This window comes from Ahaetulla prasina, chromosome 1 (assembly GCF_028640845.1).
Source record: "Ahaetulla prasina isolate Xishuangbanna chromosome 1, ASM2864084v1, whole genome shotgun sequence".
NCBI classification, from domain to species: Eukaryota; Metazoa; Chordata; class Lepidosauria; order Squamata; family Colubridae; genus Ahaetulla; species Ahaetulla prasina.
The window spans coordinates 234,721,079-234,738,528 of record NC_080539.1 but is presented as its reverse complement, the minus strand read 5'-3'; the positions used below and the strand labels follow the sequence as shown (position 1 = coordinate 234,738,528).

General features: G+C 39.2%; 1 long non-coding RNA gene across 1 annotated transcript; it reads right to left on the bottom strand.

Annotated features, from left to right (window-relative positions):
• Positions 1–1,646: 1,646 nt before the first annotated feature.
• On the bottom strand, positions 1,647–17,221 carry LOC131189231 (uncharacterized). The gene is made up of 6 exons (XR_009152953.1): positions 17,103–17,221; positions 14,371–14,518; positions 7,962–8,052; positions 5,275–5,321; positions 4,489–4,529; positions 1,647–1,935 (listed from the first exon to the last, which is right to left on the bottom strand). It is a non-coding gene; the product is annotated as an uncharacterized LOC131189231 (long non-coding RNA).
• Positions 17,222–17,450: the final 229 nt, after the last annotated feature.

The window sequence follows — 17,450 nt, the reverse complement described above, 5'->3', positions numbered from 1 at the left end:
GTTTCACTTATATAACGTGAACTAAACTTATGCGCGGCCGATACAAATAGTATATTTTCAGAAATTTAAATTGTCACAGGGAATTTTATGAAAACCTAATGAAAATGTTTTTAAATGATGCTATGAATTTTTTTTAAAAAGTCAATTAAATTAAAAAAAAGGAAAATGCTTCAATATCGGACAAAACCCCTACCACCCACCATGAAAGCTGGAACGCCCACAAGTGGGCGGTAGGGACCAGGTTGACTACCACTGGTCTATACAACAAGGGAAAGATGCCAACCCCACAAGACCAATTCTTTACATTGCATATCTGTGACTTCAAGGAGATATTTTTCCTCCCCAGGCTCTAGAATTTAGCTCTTTCTTTCATGTTTTTTTATACTGTTGTTGGAAGAAATATCCATCTGGTTCAGTTCCAAGCCAGGAGAAAGGCACTGGAGACAAAATGGAGGGTGGAGGCTGATTGGAAAGACCCTCTTTCCAATCAGCCTCTACCCTCCATTTTGTCTCCAGTGCCTTTAAGCACGTGTGATTCTGGGTAGCTGACTACATGAAGTTGAGAGTGAGGGGTTTTTATACCTTCCTTGGGCTTTGAACTTGAACTTCCTGTTTCTGTGCAAAAACATGTATTCTATTGGCTGTTGTCAGACTCCCATGGTTCCATGTACAAATCCTAGGAGTTTGTCTGAGCTAAGCTTGGTTGAAGTTTGGCTGATGCAATGAAGGAGCTTGTTGGGCAACTCCTATTATGGCTGAGGGCTAATCCTACCTTTGTTCAGACCTTGCTGCAGGGAATAATGGATTACCAAATCTGCATTTCTAAAAGATGGCCTCCGTTTAGTATCTGGGCAGGGAGCTGGGGCTCTGAGTTTCTGTCTCTCTTAAAAAAATTATTTCTCTTTTATGGGAAATATTTTATCCTGCCTTTTTTAATATTTCTCAAAATATTTCATTCCTCTAGGAGGGGGGTGGGTGCTAACTTTCTACAATACCTTCCACTGCAACCCTCCTTAAAGGCTGCTTATTAGGTTTCTTTGAACAAAAAAGCCAAACTTGGCCACTTTAACACTTGTGGACTTCAACTCCCAGAATTCCTGAGCCAGCATGGCTGACTGAGGAATTCTGGGAATTGAAGTCCACAAGTCTTAAAGTGGCCAGGTTTGGAGACCCCTAAAGATGAATGTCATAGCAAGCAGTAGTTTCTGACCAGCCCAGTCCAAATACGACTACGGGCTACTTTCCCCCCCCTCTGGTTTAGTGAAAGTGTTGCCTACCACACAGTACTTTTCCAGGTCAATTGTATAATTCACTTGGCCTTTTTTCAGTAAAATAAAAAAGGTACCTTTGTTTCAGAGGTTCTGACCAGTTCTGGAGAACCGGTAGTGGAAATTTTGAGTAGTTCGGAGAACCGGTAATAAAAATTCTGACTGGCCCCGCCCCCATCTATTCTCTGCCTCCCAGGTCCCAGCTGAAATGGGGATTTTGCAGTAACCTTCCCCTGGATTGGGGAGGAAATAGACATTTTACAGTATCCTTCCCCTGCCATGCCAACCAAGCCATGCCACACCCACCAAGCCACACCCACAGAACCGGTAGTAAAAAAAATTGAAATCCACCACTGCTTTGCTTATTCATTCCTCTTTTATTGTTTCAGATGGGTTGTTCATACTGCATGCAAGTTCCAAATTGCTGCAGATTAATTGCCGGACAAAAGATTCACCAAAGCCTTTAGCAAAGGAGCCCCTTGTTTTTTCTTTTCTTGACTCTTGTCTGGATTTCACAAACCAGCTGCCACTTCTGATCCCTGTTGCAGATAGCTTTGGTGTTTTATTGCATAAAATAGCAACAGAAGGAGAGAAAAAAAAGTGGCTTCTAGGCCTAACCATTTGGGGCTTCAGGTGGGAAGATGTGACATCCTGTAACAAATGATGCCTGTGCAAGAAAACCAGAGTGTCAGGGAAAGGCTAATGCCGCCGCAGCTGTTATTTCTAAGAAATGAGCAATGGAATTTATGCAATATTTATTAAGAAGGTATCCATACTGATTTAAATAAATCTGCTTGAGCTGGTGGCACATTCAGAATTTTTAAGAGCATTCTACAAGCAAGCCACATAAAATGGTTGCACGACAAGCTTGCTATTCACAAAGCGAAAGGGAAAATTTTCCCAGGATCCTGTTCTCTAAAAAGGCAGCATGGACAATATGGCCAAGATCAGAACATGGATTTTTAGAACAGAATAGACATTATACCTACAAGATATAACTCAATCCCTCCAAGACAGAGTGGCTGTGGATGCCGGCATCCCGGTACAGTCAGCTGCAGCCGCGGCTGACTGTTGGGGGCGAGTCATTGGCCCTGATGGAGAGGGTGCGCAACTTGGGCGTCCTCCTGGATGAATGGCTGTCCTTTGAAGATCATTTGGCAGCTGTCTCCAGGAGAGCTTTTTACCAGGTCCGCCTGGTTCGCCAGTTGCGCCCCTTTCTAGACCGGGATGCCCTATGCACGGTCACTCACGCTCTCGTGACGTCTCGTCTGGATTACTGCAATGCTCTCTACATGGGGCTCCCCTTGAGGAGCACCCGGAGGCTCCAGTTGGTTCAGAATGCAGCTGCGCGGGTGATAGAGGGAGCCCCTCGTGGCTCCCATGTGACACCTCTCCTGCGCAGACTGCACTGGCTACCTGTGGCCTTCCGGGTACGCTTCAAGGTTTTGGTAACTATCTTCAAAGCGCTCCATGGCATAGGGCCAGCTTTACGGGACCGCCTGCTGCTACGAATACCTCTCACCGACCCGTGCGCTCTCACAGAGAGGGACTCCTCAGGTGCCGTCGGCCAGGCAGTGCCGGCTGGCGACACCAGGGAAGGGCCTTCTCTGTGGGGCCCCACCCTCTGGAACGAACTTCCCCAGGACTCGCCAACTTCCGATCAACCTTCGCCGGAGCTTAAGACACATCTATTGTTTTGCGCAGGACTGGACTAGATTTTAAATTCGAATTGGTTTTAATAGGGATTTTATTATTTGTATTGTCATTTTTAATTATTCGGCCATCTGTAATAAGTTTTTTAATGGATGTTTTATTGTGTATTTATATGTATATTTTTATCTGGCTGTGAACCGCCCTGAGTCCCTAGGGAGATAGGGCGGTATAAAAATACGAAAAATAAATAAATAAATAAATAAATAAAAATAAGATTGCTGCCCATTACTATTTTATGGTATTTTTCCTCCTTTTTAATAATAACAATAACAATAACAATAACAATAACAATAATAATAATAATTTAATTTTTATACCGCCCTTCTTCCGAAGGACTCAGGGCGGTGAACAGGCAGATAAAATAATACAATACATTTCAATAAAAACACTATTTAAAAAACTTATTCCAAAAGCCTAAATTTAAAATACAATACAAAATATAAAATAAACCCCAATAAAATCCATGTTTAAAAACCCTATTAAGCCAGTCCTGCTCGGAAGAATAGATATGTTTTAAGCTCGTGGCGAAAGGTCCGGAGGTCAGGAAGTTGACGAAGTCCTGGAGGAAGCTCATTCCAGAGGGCAGGTGCCCCCACAGAGAAGGCTCTCCCCCTGGGGGTCGCCAGCCTACACTGTTTGGCTGACGGCACCCTGAGGAGGCCCTCTCTATGGGAGCGTACCGGCCAGTGGGAGGCATGTGGTAACAGAAGGCGGTCCCGAAGATATCCCGGTCCTATGCCATGGAGCGCTTTAAAGGTGGTAACCAACATTTTTAAAATGCCTCATGTTTTAAATGCCTCATGTTTTAATACGATTCACCATAAAGTCCCACAAACGTACAGGCTAATGAAGGATCAGATGATGGAATGTATGTACAGATGAGGCCCAGAGGATCAGAGGAAGGGTCATATGTGGCAACAGGACCCAGGTGTGGATGTAATGCACATGAGAGTGAGGAATGTGAATTCTGATAAAAACATGTTTTGTCTTAAAAACAGACAATAAAACAGCTTTGCTCCTCCCTCTCTCTCTCTCTCTCGCTCTCTCTGCAGAAGGGGGGGTTGCGGGGGAGCGGGGGTGCTACCTTAGACAAAGAATTAACGATGCTTTATTAGGGCCGTGGTGTGGCTCAGGCTGTAAGAAGCCTGTTATTAAAACACAGCTGCCTGCAATTACTGCAGGTTCTAGTCCCACAAGGTCCAAGGTTGACTCAGCCTTCCATCCTTTATAAGGTAGGTAAAATGAGGAGCCAGATTGTTGGGGGGGCAATAAGTTGACTTTGTAAAATATACAAATAGAATTAGACTATTGCCTTACACACTGTAAGCCGCCCTGAGTCTTCGGAGAAGGGCGGGATATAAATGTAAATTTAAAAAAAAAATTCTTCTCTGCGGGGGTGGGGGGGCTGCACAGTCGTAGCTAGCACCTTTCCTATTAAAAAATCACTAGCTAGGGTATTAGAAACAAGAATCGCTCACTTATAAGAAAAATCCCAAAAACCACATACCTGGCACATGAAACTAGGACACTTTGCAAGATATCCGTGATCTGGGATGAAAAACAGGTGACGCGACATTTAGCTATTTAGCATAGCAAGTGTAAAGGTTTTATGGGCTATAATCCAAATAACTAATCAATATTATCTGTTATGCAGGTATTATTAGGGGAAGGGCAAAGGGTTGGATGGGACCACTCTTTGACTATAAGAATTGCTGTAAGATTGTAATCAGGGCCTTGGTACCTTTCCAAGGTCCTTATATCTTGGTACCAAAATAAAAGTATAATTTTGTATCACACCTTTTGTTCGGTGACATCAGCTTTGACAGCAAGCCAGAGGCCAGTTTTGGGGACAACACATACTGTGTCTAATCTGAGATTCAAAAGTAAAATGATTACATTCGAATTTGAGATCAAAGGGAAGATTATCTTCAGGATCTGATTCAGTAAAAAGTTCAAGATAGGCAAAGCATAAAAGTGCCCACAGCTGCCTCTTCTTTTTGCAAAATGGAATGAAAATAGCAGAGATGGTAGATCTATTAAGCAATATTAAGGTGACAAGGTTCAGCTGGATAGCTTCAAGGATTTCAGTGTAATACATTTCTGAAATATTCCCCAATAGTTTCTTTTAGTGGAGGAATAAGGAAGCAACAATAAAGCACATTCTAAATTGCTCTGGAAAGAATCTCAGGCTTAATCACGTTGAACAGTCTCTTGTTCAAACTCAGAAATAAATATTTTCCCCAACATTAAAAAAAAAGAACATAGATCAAAATATCCACCAGTGACTTCTTACTTTTGGGGCATGACAGATTTATTGGTATGCTTCATTAAAAATTCATCCTGTAATAAATAAAATAAAATGTAATAACACCTCAAGAGTATAGTTCCATGTGGTTATCACAATAGTTAATCCTTGCTAAACTATGTCAGTTGGGACCAGAATTTCCATTAAGTAATGCTATCATGACATTTAGTAGTGGCGATTCTGGCAAACCCCTTGTTCAGCAAGTTCGTGGTTAATTAACTGAGTGCCACGTGGATTGCAAGCAGGCAGTCAGGTAAGGTTGGTTTTGTTAGTACACTATGGGGCCACAAATGGCTGCTGGTGGGTGGGGAGCTTGTACGATGGTTCGCAAGGCATGATAACAGCATGGTCAGGATTGCTGCTGCTGAGTGGGGAAGGTCATGAGAGATTTACTGAAGTGATATGTGTAGGAGAAGAGCATGCAGAGTCTGGGGGTAGAGTCAAGAAAGGAATCAGCCTGAAGTCATTACGTTCCCACAAGTGACCTAAATTCAGCCCACCTTTAATTCTGCTGACTTGTAACTAGCACCAATTTAATGCTGACAGTTGACTAGATTCTTGTGTATAGGCCAAAGCAATAAACCATCTTAACTGGAACTTAATGTGTGGTCTCAATTCTTTGCACCTGACACGTGTGACATTCCCTGATGTTTTCCCCACTGACTTTGCTTGGGAAGCCAGCAAGGAAGGTGATAAATGGTGATCATGTGACCATGGGACTTGGCAACCATAAAATTACAAGCTGGTTGCCAAGCATCCAGATCATGTGATTTGGGGGCTGCTGGGATGGCCGGAACTTAAAGGACTGTCCATAAGTCTCTTTTTTAGCACTTTCATAATTTCAAATGGTCAGTGAACATATGGTTGGTAAGCAGATTACTTGTATTTAAGATGAAATTTCTAAAAATGGGAACATTCATTAACATTTATTGATTTAAAATTTATTTCTCTTCCACTTCATCTATTAATTTTATTTTTAAAATCCCATCATCAATTAAGGTAAGCTAAGAAACGGCATTTTAAAAACCAAAACCAACACTGACAGCAGCTCAGTGAGAAACTTGAAGATGATGTGTAATTTCTTGCATGTAATTCAAGAGAAGGAATAAAAATAGGGGAGGGGAAACTAGTGTAATGTCCCACCATGGAGTAACTTCCAGTGTTATAGATGCTGATCGTCTTGCAAATGTGGTGAGGCTGCACCATAAAGAAAGGGAGGAGGAAGATATATCGATTCTGCTGGTGGTTTCCATTTTATAAAGGATGGTTGATATTATAGTCCACAGTTTAGACCTCAACCCAGTTTTCCATGAGATATGGAATCTTGCTACTAATCAACTAATCTTGCGTAGCTTCTTTTCCAAAAACACCACACTACTAACCAGAGCATATAAAACATTTGCTAGACCAATTCTAGAATACAGCTCGCCTGTTTGGAACACTCACCACATCTCTGACATCAATACAACTGAACGTGTCCAGAAATATTTTACAAGAAGAGTTCTCCATTCCTCTGAAAACAACGAAATACCTTATCCCACCAGACTTGAAATCCTAGGCTTAGAAAACTTGGAACTCCGTCGCCTTCGACAAGACCTAAGTTTAACTCATAGAATCATCTATTGTAATGTCCTTCCTGTTAAAGACTACTTCAGCTTTAATTGCAATAATACAAGAGCAACCAAAAGATTTAAACTTAATGTTAACCGCTTTAATCTAGATTGCAGAAAATATGACTTCTGTAACAGAATCATCAGTGCTTGGAATACTTTACCTGACTCTGTGGTCTCTTCCCATAATCCTAAAAGCTTTAACCAAAAACTTTCTACTATTGACCTCACCCCATTCCTAAGAGGACCATAAGGGGCGTGCATAAGCGCACAAACGTGCCTACCGTTCCTGTCCTATTGTTTTTCTTTTCTTCTTCCTATATATATATATGCTTATACCTCCTAATATTTACTCATATATATGTTTATATACTATATAATCTTTTTGTATGATGTTGTGACAAAATAAATAAAATAAATAAATAAAATAAATATTTATTTGCAGCAAATCAGTTCTCATCATTCCCATCACCCATCTCCTTCCACTTATGACTGTATGACTGTAATTTTGTTGCTTGTATCCTTACGATTTATATTGATATTGTTTCCTGATTGCTTATTTGTACCCTATGACTATCATTAAGTGTTGTACCTTACGATTCTTGATGAATGTGTCTTTTCTTTTATGTACACTGAGAGCATGTGCACCAAGACAAATTCCTTGTGTGTCCAATAAAATTTTTTTCTTTCTTTCTTTCTTTCTTTCTTTCTTTCTTTCTTTCTTTCTTTCTTTCTTTCTTTCTTTCTCTATCTATCTATTCACAGAGTCTAAATTTTCACTTGATTGAATGATTGGGAACAATAGTTCAGCCAAATCTCAGTTACCTCCCACTCCTGACTCATCTCTCATCGCACCCCCAAACTGGAAAACCTCCTATATTATTCTTCATCTGTTTTTTGCTTTGCAACACAGCTTGGCTTACCTCTTTTTCCATTTCATGTTTCTAGTAGCTATCTAATGTCATATAAATGGAAGTAGAAAACATGAATATTTTTGACAAGCCTGTATACTAATAAAAAACACTTGCCCAAATTATTTGCATTTTTCTTACCCAATTTACTTACTTTCATACTGTTTATTGCTGGTGTCCCTTTGGAGTGAATCACCTGGGTCAGATTTCAAGGTAGAGGTTCCAAGAACCTGTCTGGAGCATAGCTGAGAAAGAGCAAAGATGGTTATATAGTCAATTATCTACCGAATACTTGAAACAGCACAGTTCTCTCTTACTTTAAAATTGGACATGTTGGTTTATATGTCAGTATGGGGCTTATGTTATTTTCTCTCTTTCCCCCATTAACACGTAAGCTTATTTCCCATTCAACATATGATGAGCATATTAATGACCAATCAGATCAATACACATATCAAATATCTCCCTGTTTTTCAAAAATAAAAGAATGTAAAATGTTTGTGTATTGTTTCATTGCCTTTTTCATTTTAATTTTCCTTAGTTCTCTCAGATAGGAACTATGTGGAGAAAAGTAGTGTTTTTCTGCTAGGTTTATTGCAGAGGAGCACATTTTTCAGTAGTTATTGAAATTCTGTACAAACTTACCTTAATTTGATGTATTTAATCCTACCTTTCTTCTACTTTCCATCAAAGAACTTGCCTGATTTACTGATTGGCTTCAAATATCCATCTAACTTATAATGGTGGCTTCCTTAGCTTTGGCCAGGTTATGTGAAAACTCAGCATTTGTGGTTGCAGCCTTAATTAATGATGTATCAGAGTGAACCCAGTCAATTATAGCTCAGTCAACAAATTTGTGTGAGTAGTGAGACAGCTTGTTTTAATGGTTCAGGTCCAGCTGTTCTCTTACTGTTGCTCAGAAGTTTTATATTGCACATTTATTGTGGCATAAGCTTCTGAGGCGATTAGGCTTTGTTTCCTCAAATATCATTATCATCATTATGGTTTATACATTTCATTTTCCCATGTGACCTTGTGCATTGCACTGCTGAGAGGACTGAATCAAGACAAATATACAGCAAAATCTCTCTTCATAAGAACATTATATCTTAATGCCTACATAGTGTATGCCACAAATCATATTGATTGGCTTCATAATAAATACTTGGCCTAAGAGATTCACTTTCTGCCAGAAGTAAGATGGATCTCTGACAAAGAATCTACATTTTAGCAAAAGTTAATACTGCATCTTTCCATCCCTACATGTGCCATGGGAAAATCCTGAACTGTGTAGTTCTATGTGAGCCACCAAGAGTTGTTATGTCTAAAGCAGTATCATACTTTCCTTAAAATACCTGATTTTGTGGGTATTTTCACTGAAACCATAACAAAGGTGTACATCTGACCTTTCGACTTGAAAGATGGTTAAAAAGTATAAAATATAAGTATAAAGCATTTAATGGATTTTCTTAGTCCCTTCTTCCATAGATCAATTGCTATTAGCATCTTACTTTTTTTAAAAAAAATTGCCATCAATTAATGAAATGATTACACCTACAAAGAGAAGACTGTATTTGTGGGATAACATCTAGATACATCGAAATGGTCAGGCATGACCATGCTCTTCTGTTTAATTTTTGTATCTTCATTCTGTTATCTGTCATGGAGAATTTATAAAATTTATTTTAGAAGGGGTTTGCTGTTACTGCAATATTCTGGCTGTGTCTTAACATTTACCTAGTACATTTCATGATGAACAAAGACTGATTAAGTCATGGACTGAAACAGGAATCTTATTGTGATCACATAGTATATCATATTTCTTTTTCATATTGAGATTGAGTTAATGGTCATGTTAAGTGCCCTGGTAATGAATAAATGAAAATGGACTCTTGGGTCCATTGATTCTTGTTCCAAGCCTAACTTTTCACTTGATTATTAGAGCTGTACAGAATTTTAGAAGCAATTAATTTAGAAAAAAGTGTTTTGAACATGCAGCAGTGTGAATGTAGTAATTGCCTGCAACTCTAAACCTATAGTGTCTTTTCCAAGGATCATGGGGTAGTTGTAGAGTGGAATAGGACAACTTGCCACAGCCAACATGCCAAGGACAACTCACTGTGGGAAAATTCAACTATTTAAAATAATTTTTAAAATAATTTTAATTTTTGTCATTCACATTTTATTTTGACCCTCCTTTGGTATCTTTTAAAAATTATTTTATTCCATCATTTTTTCAATATTAGTTTAACTCTTGTACTGTGATGAGTCGGCCCACAGAGAGTTGGCCATAGCAAGTTGTTCTGTGACATGGCAAATTTGTCCCAGGAACTCAAGATGGTGTTCTGCTTGTGTTCTACTTGAAATATTTCAAAAAAGACGCCAACAAAGTCAAACCACTGCTTGTAAAATATTCCACACTTTTATTATATGTTTATATATGATGTATTATAATGTATGTGGGAATCAGAAGCAGAATAAAATGATGATAAACTATAAACAAACTCCACAATTAGCCTTTACAATTGATTTTTCAAAATGTAAGTAGGAAAAACCTTTGGCTAATACCCTCTTCATTTAAATTCAAGAGAGGTGGAACATCAAGCTCTAGATATAAAAAGATTATTAGCTGCTGTGATAGAATGAAATTTACCCACTAGCTTCCTCCAAGCCATTTTCAGGCCTTCTAATATTGAGATTTCCTAATATCATAACTGTCCATCAAAGAGACTGGCAAGAAGGCTGGATTTTCTTCTTTGAAGTTAAGACCCTGACTCATCAACCCAAACAAAAACCTTCTTGCTAGATCAAGAAAGTCTTATTTATCCATCACACTCTATGGCAGCAGCACCAATAACCTTGGCTGATTTTTTTTAAAAAACCAAAAAACTGAGTAGAGCAGACCCAGTTAATACTTGGATGTAAAATTACCAGGAGCTTCCAAGTTGAGGGTGAGATTTAAGAATTTTATAAAAAGGACCACCATCTAGAAGTGGGCAACGTTAAAACCACTTTCTAATGTTGCCAAAATAAAAATATAGATGTATCCATGAAGTCACCAATATCAGGCTGCTCTTAAGGACTTTTTTTTTTTAGCTCTACCATAAGTCAGTCTTGTTAAAATATTTTGCTCTGTTCTGTATTAGTATGTCAAATTTAAGGGTTCTTTTTCTTTAATTGTAATCTTCCTTCTGTTTCCCTCTAGTACTGAACCGTGACTGTGTCATCTTACGCTTTTTTTAAAAAAGAGAATTCAAAACAAAAGTATTTCCCTATGGGACAGTTTCTTTTAATTCCAAAATTTTATTTCAAATCCTTTGGAGCCTTAGTCCATTTACTACATACCAAAATCAAAGTTCTAATCATCCCTTTGCTGTTTATTCCAAATTAATTTTGGTTTAGGTCCTGAAAGGTAAAGGTAAAGGTTCCCCTCGCACATATGTGCTAGTCGTTCCCGAATCTAGGGGGCGGTGCTCATCTCCGTTTCAAAGCCGAAGAGCCAGCGCTGCCCGAAGACGTCTCCATGGTAATGTGGCCGGCATGACTCAACACCAAAGGTGCATGTAATGCTGTTACCTTCCCACCAAAGTTGGTCCCTATTTTTCCAATTGCATTTTTATGTGCCTTTGAACTGCTAGGATGGCAGAAGCTGGGACAAGTAACGGGAGCTCACTCCGTTACATGGCACTAGGGATTCGAACCGCTGAACTGCCGACCTTTCGATCAACAAGCTCAGCGTCTTAGCCACTAAGCCACTGCGTCCCTAGTTTAGGTCCTTAAACCTAGTTAAAACTGTTTTTGCTAAAGATTGAAGGAAACTCATCCTGTGCTGCCATACGGATAGATCTAAAGGTTTCTAATAGCTGAAAAGCAATTATCAAGAAATATTCAAAGGTGTTTAGAAAAGGAATGCACGAATGAAGCAGAATATATGTGTCGCCGGATAACACTGCAAAGTCCAAACTGGGACCAGAGGCTTAGTCTGCTGAAAACAAAAACTCTGGTCCTGGTGACTGACCCAGATTGGATCCTGCAGAAAAGGAACTATATGAACCAGTGTCCTTTTGAAAGGGAACAACCATATTTTGAGAGAAGATGGCTTTCCCTTGTCTTCCAGAGCTCTAAATTTGATGGAGACCACTGTCTCGTGTCTTTTCATAAACAGCAACTGCATGGAGTACTTGTGGGTGACTCAAATCCTCTTCTTGCCCAGAGAGGAATTAGAAAGGGATGATCTACTCACTGGCTCTTTATTCTACCATACTTGTTGGTTTCACTTTTAGCAGAATCTTCTTCAGTTGCCATTTCTTCCTTGGAAGACTTTGTCACTGATCTTGTTACTTCTACAAAGATCTTAAAAAGCTTTCTTACATTGCTATCTGTGTTGAGCATCCAGTACTTTCCAAATGATGCTGTCGGTGAAACATTTAAACAAGCCGCCACTCTCTTCTTCCTGCTGTGAATGAATTGAAAAGTTTAAGCAAACTACAGGAAAAATAAAAAGTGTTTTTCCCCTCAAGCATAATGGAGAAAAATGGGCAGAGAGGTCTCAAAAATTGACCTTAACTACAATAAACTGTTCACAGCATGACTCGCAATCCATCAATTTTCTCCATTTTTACCAGAATGCCACAGTGGAAAGCTGTAATAATTCTCAAACTGTTGTTAACCAGAACAAACTCATTAGTTGTCTACTGAGGTGACCCAAAAAGAATGGCAAGGTAGGTTTAAACAACCTGTTTTTAGGTTGCAATCTTACCACAATTATTTGGTAATAGGTTCCACTGACTCAGTAGGACTTATTTCTGAATCAAATTGCACAGGCAGAGCCTTAGGGAGCTTTTATACATGAATCTGGGAATTTACTTCATTCTTCTCTTTCTTCTGCATAATATTCAGTTTGGTGTCAGGTGATTTGACTATCCACATTCCCTAAATGCCATCAGTTATAAAGGAAGGGAAGGGAAAAATATCTGTTTTACTATATTAATTAATGTATTGGTCAAGCATTAGAGGTTCAGCAAATATTTAGAATTAGTTAGTTTAAAAAAGTTGCAAGGGCCTTTTATCTGTGGAACCCACCGAGCCTTCCCCCACCTCTATTTTGTTATTGTGTCTATAGCTAATATACATTCCAACTATCTATCTATCTATCTATCTATCTATCTATCTATCTATCTATCTATCTATCTATCTATCTATCTATCTATCTATCCAACCTTCACAGCCATACATTGCAACTGAGAAAACCATAGCTTTGACTATTCGCACTTTTGTTGGCAGGGTGATGTCTCTGCTTTTTAGTACGCTGTCTAGATTTGCCATAGCTTTCCTCCCCAGGAGCAAGTGTCTTTTAATTTCTTGGCTGCAGTCCCCATCTGCGATGATCTTGGAGCCCAGGAAAATAAAATCTGTCACTACCTCCATTTCTTCACCATCTATCTGCCAGGAATTGAGAGGGCCAGATGCCATGATTTTAGTTTTCTTAATGTTGAGTTTCAAGCCAACTTTTGGACTCTCCTCCTTCACTCGCATCAAGAGACTCTTTAGTTCCTCTTCCTTCCTGCCATTAGAGTGGTATCATCTGCATATCTGAGGTTGTTGATATTTCTTGCGGCAATCTTAATTCCAATTTTTGATTCATCTAGCCCCGCCTTTCTCATGATGTGTTCTGCATATAAGTTAAATAGGCAGGGTGATAGTTACAGCCTTGCCGGACTCCTTTCCCAATTTTGAACCAATCAGTGGTTCCGTGTCCAGTTCTCACTGTGGCTTCTTGACCCGCATACAGGTTTCTCAAGAGACAAATAAGATGGTCTGGTACTCCCATCTCTTTAAGAACTTGCCACATTTTGTTGTGATTCACACAATCAAAGGCTTTAACATAGTCAATGAAGCAGAAGTAGATGTTTTTCTGGAACTCCCTAGCTTTCTCCATGATCCAGCGTATGTTGGCAATTTGATCTCTATTTCCTCTGCCTCTACGAAATCCTGCCTGTACTTCTGGTAGTTCTCGATCCACATACTGCTGGAGCCTAGCTTGCAGGATTTTAAGCATAACCTTACTAGCATGTGAAATGAGTGCAATGGACTCCAAGGCGAACAAACAAGTCAGTTCTAGAGGAGATCAACCCTGACTGCTCTTTAGAAGGCCAGATCCTGAAGATGAAACTGAAATACTTTGGCCACCTAATGAGAAAGAAGGACTCACTGGAGAAGAGCCTAATGCTGGGAAAGATTGAGGGCAAAAGAAGAAGGGGAAGACAGAGAATGAGGCGGCTGGATGGAGTCACTGAAGCAGTAGGCATGAGTTTAAATGGATTCCAGAGGATGGTGAAGGACGGAAGGCCTGGAGGAATGTTGTCCATAGGGTCGCGGTGGGTCGGACACAACTTCGCAACTAACAACAACTATCTATCTATCTATCTATCTATCTATCTATCTATCTATCTATCTATCTATCTATCTATCTATCTATCTATCTATCTACACACATACCACTACATATATATCTATACCTACATTTACATATGGCATGGGGGCCTAGTATTGAAGACACTCACCTCCCATAAGATTGAGAATTCAATCCTAGGTAGCAACAGATGTTTCTCTCCAAAGGCACAAAGAAAAAAAATCTTTTATGAATTCTGCGTAGGCATCAGGAAGGGCATCTGGTCAGTAAACGCTCAGCTCCATCCAGTTGCTCCAACTCTATCTCGAATTAAGGGATTACAGGGTCATAAAAGGGAATATATTTGTATCTGTGTATGTGTGTCTGGTGTAGATAGATAATTGTGTAGACTAATCTAAATCAGGGGTGTCACACTTACTTTATCACAGCAGCATCATGTGACGTAAGGGGACTTTTTTTACCTTCACTAAACTTGGTGTGGCCCGTGCATGACACATCCAGCCCATGGGCTGGGAGTTTGACAGCCCTGATCTAGACTATATAAAATATCTTTCTATTCCAGACAGCTAATTTTTTGTATTTAGAGAAGATTTTAATATACTTAAAAATAGATTGTACCATAATGTATGTAAAATGAGGAGAGTAGTAAGAGTATGCTCAGTAATAGGTTGAGTGACATTTTAAAAATTATCTTGAGTATTTAGACTTGCTGGAGGGAAATACACTTTATAAAGATCACAGGCACTCCCTGTGGAGACCTATAACCTTTCTTGAAGCTACTCACCAGCAACCAATAGTTTTGTTCTCTCTGCAAGAGAGACAATTGCAATTGGCTTAAATATATGCTAGCACAGCCTCAGGGAATACTGATAAAGGGCCCTTTAAAAGATTATTCAAGTATAGTTCAAATAGGGAAGATATCAAAGCACTGTTAGCTGTATGTATGAAGTCAAATGCGGAAAATTGTTAATCTAGGTTAGTCCTATGTGTTTCATTCTAACATTGTTTCTTTCTTCTACTCTCCTTTAGGAATACCAGTTAAAGCATATGTGCATTTACCAACAATTTAATTTGTGCCTTTGTTAGGGGGGTGGATGGGATTTTCCAGAGGAAAAAAAATAACATGTGAATACTAACATTTGATAAAATTGATTAGAATCAGAATGAGTGAGGCAGTTGTGATGTTTTTAAGAGTGCTTTCTGTGTTATAGAAAAGATCACAGTTACAAAGAAAAGGCAGAACTATCATCAAGCCAGGAATTCTAATATGCTAAATGTGTTTTGAAACAGGGTTAAAATTCAGAACTGACCATCTGGATACTTCAGACAAGTGTCCAGAAATATGAAGGACAACAAATGCAAAGCAACTGATCCACAATACAACTAGCTTCTGTCTAAATGATTTTCTTGCCCGTGTGTTGGACTAAAATTCTTCTGGCTTCTACTGATCAGGTGGGGTGCCAATTCTAAATGTTCTGGTCCAATATTTCTCGTAAGCATTCAGAATGTGGACAGAGTGTGGATGAAATGCTTGCACAACCTATCAAGAACAATACAGGAAGTCCTGGACTTACAATCATTGGTTTAGGGACCATTCCAAGTTACAATGGCACTGAAACATGTGGTCATGTCAGTTTTTAATACTTATGACCGTTGCAGTATCCTTATGGTCACGTGGTCAAAATTTGGATGCTTGGCAACTGGCCTATAGTTATGATGGTGGCAGTGTCCCAGGGTCATATGATTACCTTTTGTGACCTTTTGACGTCAATGGGGAAGCTAGATTCTCTTTAATAACAGTTACTAATTTAACAACTGCAGCAATTCACAAAACAATTGTGGCAAGAAAGATCATAAAAGATCATAATAAGCTCCCCTAACAACTGTCTTACTTAGACGGTTTGGAAATTTTGTTGTGGTCATAAGGTGAAGACTACCTGTACAGATAATCCTTGACCTACAACAGTTCATTTAGTGACTGTTCAAAGTTACAACAGCACTGAAAAATGTGACTTATGACTATTTTTCAGTTACGACCTTTGCAGCATCCCCAGAATCATGTGATGAAAATTCAGATGTTTGGTAACTGGTTCGTATCTATGAACGTTCCCGTGTCCCAAGGTCATGGGATCAACTTTTGCGACCTTCTGATAAGCAAAGACAATGGGGAAGCTACATTTTCTTTAATAACTGTGTTACTGATTTAACAATTGCAGTGATTCACATAACAATAGTGGCAAGCAAGGTCATAAAATAGGGCAAACCTCCCTTAACAATTGTCTTGCCTCGACACAGAAATGTTGGCCTCAGTTGTGGCCATAAAGTGAGGACTGCCTATACTGTTTCAAAATGAAGAAAATGAAAATGTGGTTTAGTTTCACGCAGGATAGCTGTTCTTTGGATTTGATAGAAAATTGTTTCTATCTGTGTCCTTCTTTCTCCTTTGTAAGACAAATGTAAACTAGCCGGACACCCAATTGTAAGCAATTGATGAGGTTTCTGCAGTTACTACAACCTACAAAGCTCCTCTTGTATGAGTTCAAGAAATCTGTTTGTTCTGTCTACAGCCCATCTTTTTTTTTCAGGGCAGAAGTTGAATTAAACTGAATTTAAATTAAACTTCCAATTTAAGTTCACAGCAACCCTGCGAGGCAGTTTTAAGCAGAGGCAGAAATTGGGCCAATGGAAATTTTAATAGGAACTGACTGAATCTCTCCATGGTCTCTTTTCATAGTACTCCACTGCTTTCCAACTAATCAAAGCTAACAAAAGAGCAATTTTCAAAATCCATCGCAACTTTAATTCAAAAAGTTAATAACTCAGGTCTTTAATCTGGCATCTGTAACTGCAACTCAGACATGCGTTTTGTAGCATTGCACTAACCTTTGCTAACTTCTGCTCCTGTTTGTTTACAGAGTTACGCGCACGTGATAGATAAGACGACCTCCGGTAAGCAAAATGGACTGTTCCATTTCAGAAGGTAGACAAGGTTTCGCTTTCTCGATTGCTTCTCTAAATAACTTTTTTAAATCTGCCAGTAGGAAAAGCAGCAGAGCCGGAGGGGACAGAAGGGTTTGAATCCAAGCCCTTTACTTCCTTTCGTGCTGATTTCCCAAATGGGGTTTTTCATATCGCAGAGAAGTAGTAAATGACGTTAAAGTTTCGCCCTATTTTGAAGTGGTACAGCCCATTTTATGACTTTAGAACTTGGTTTTTTGTCACGTCACTGAA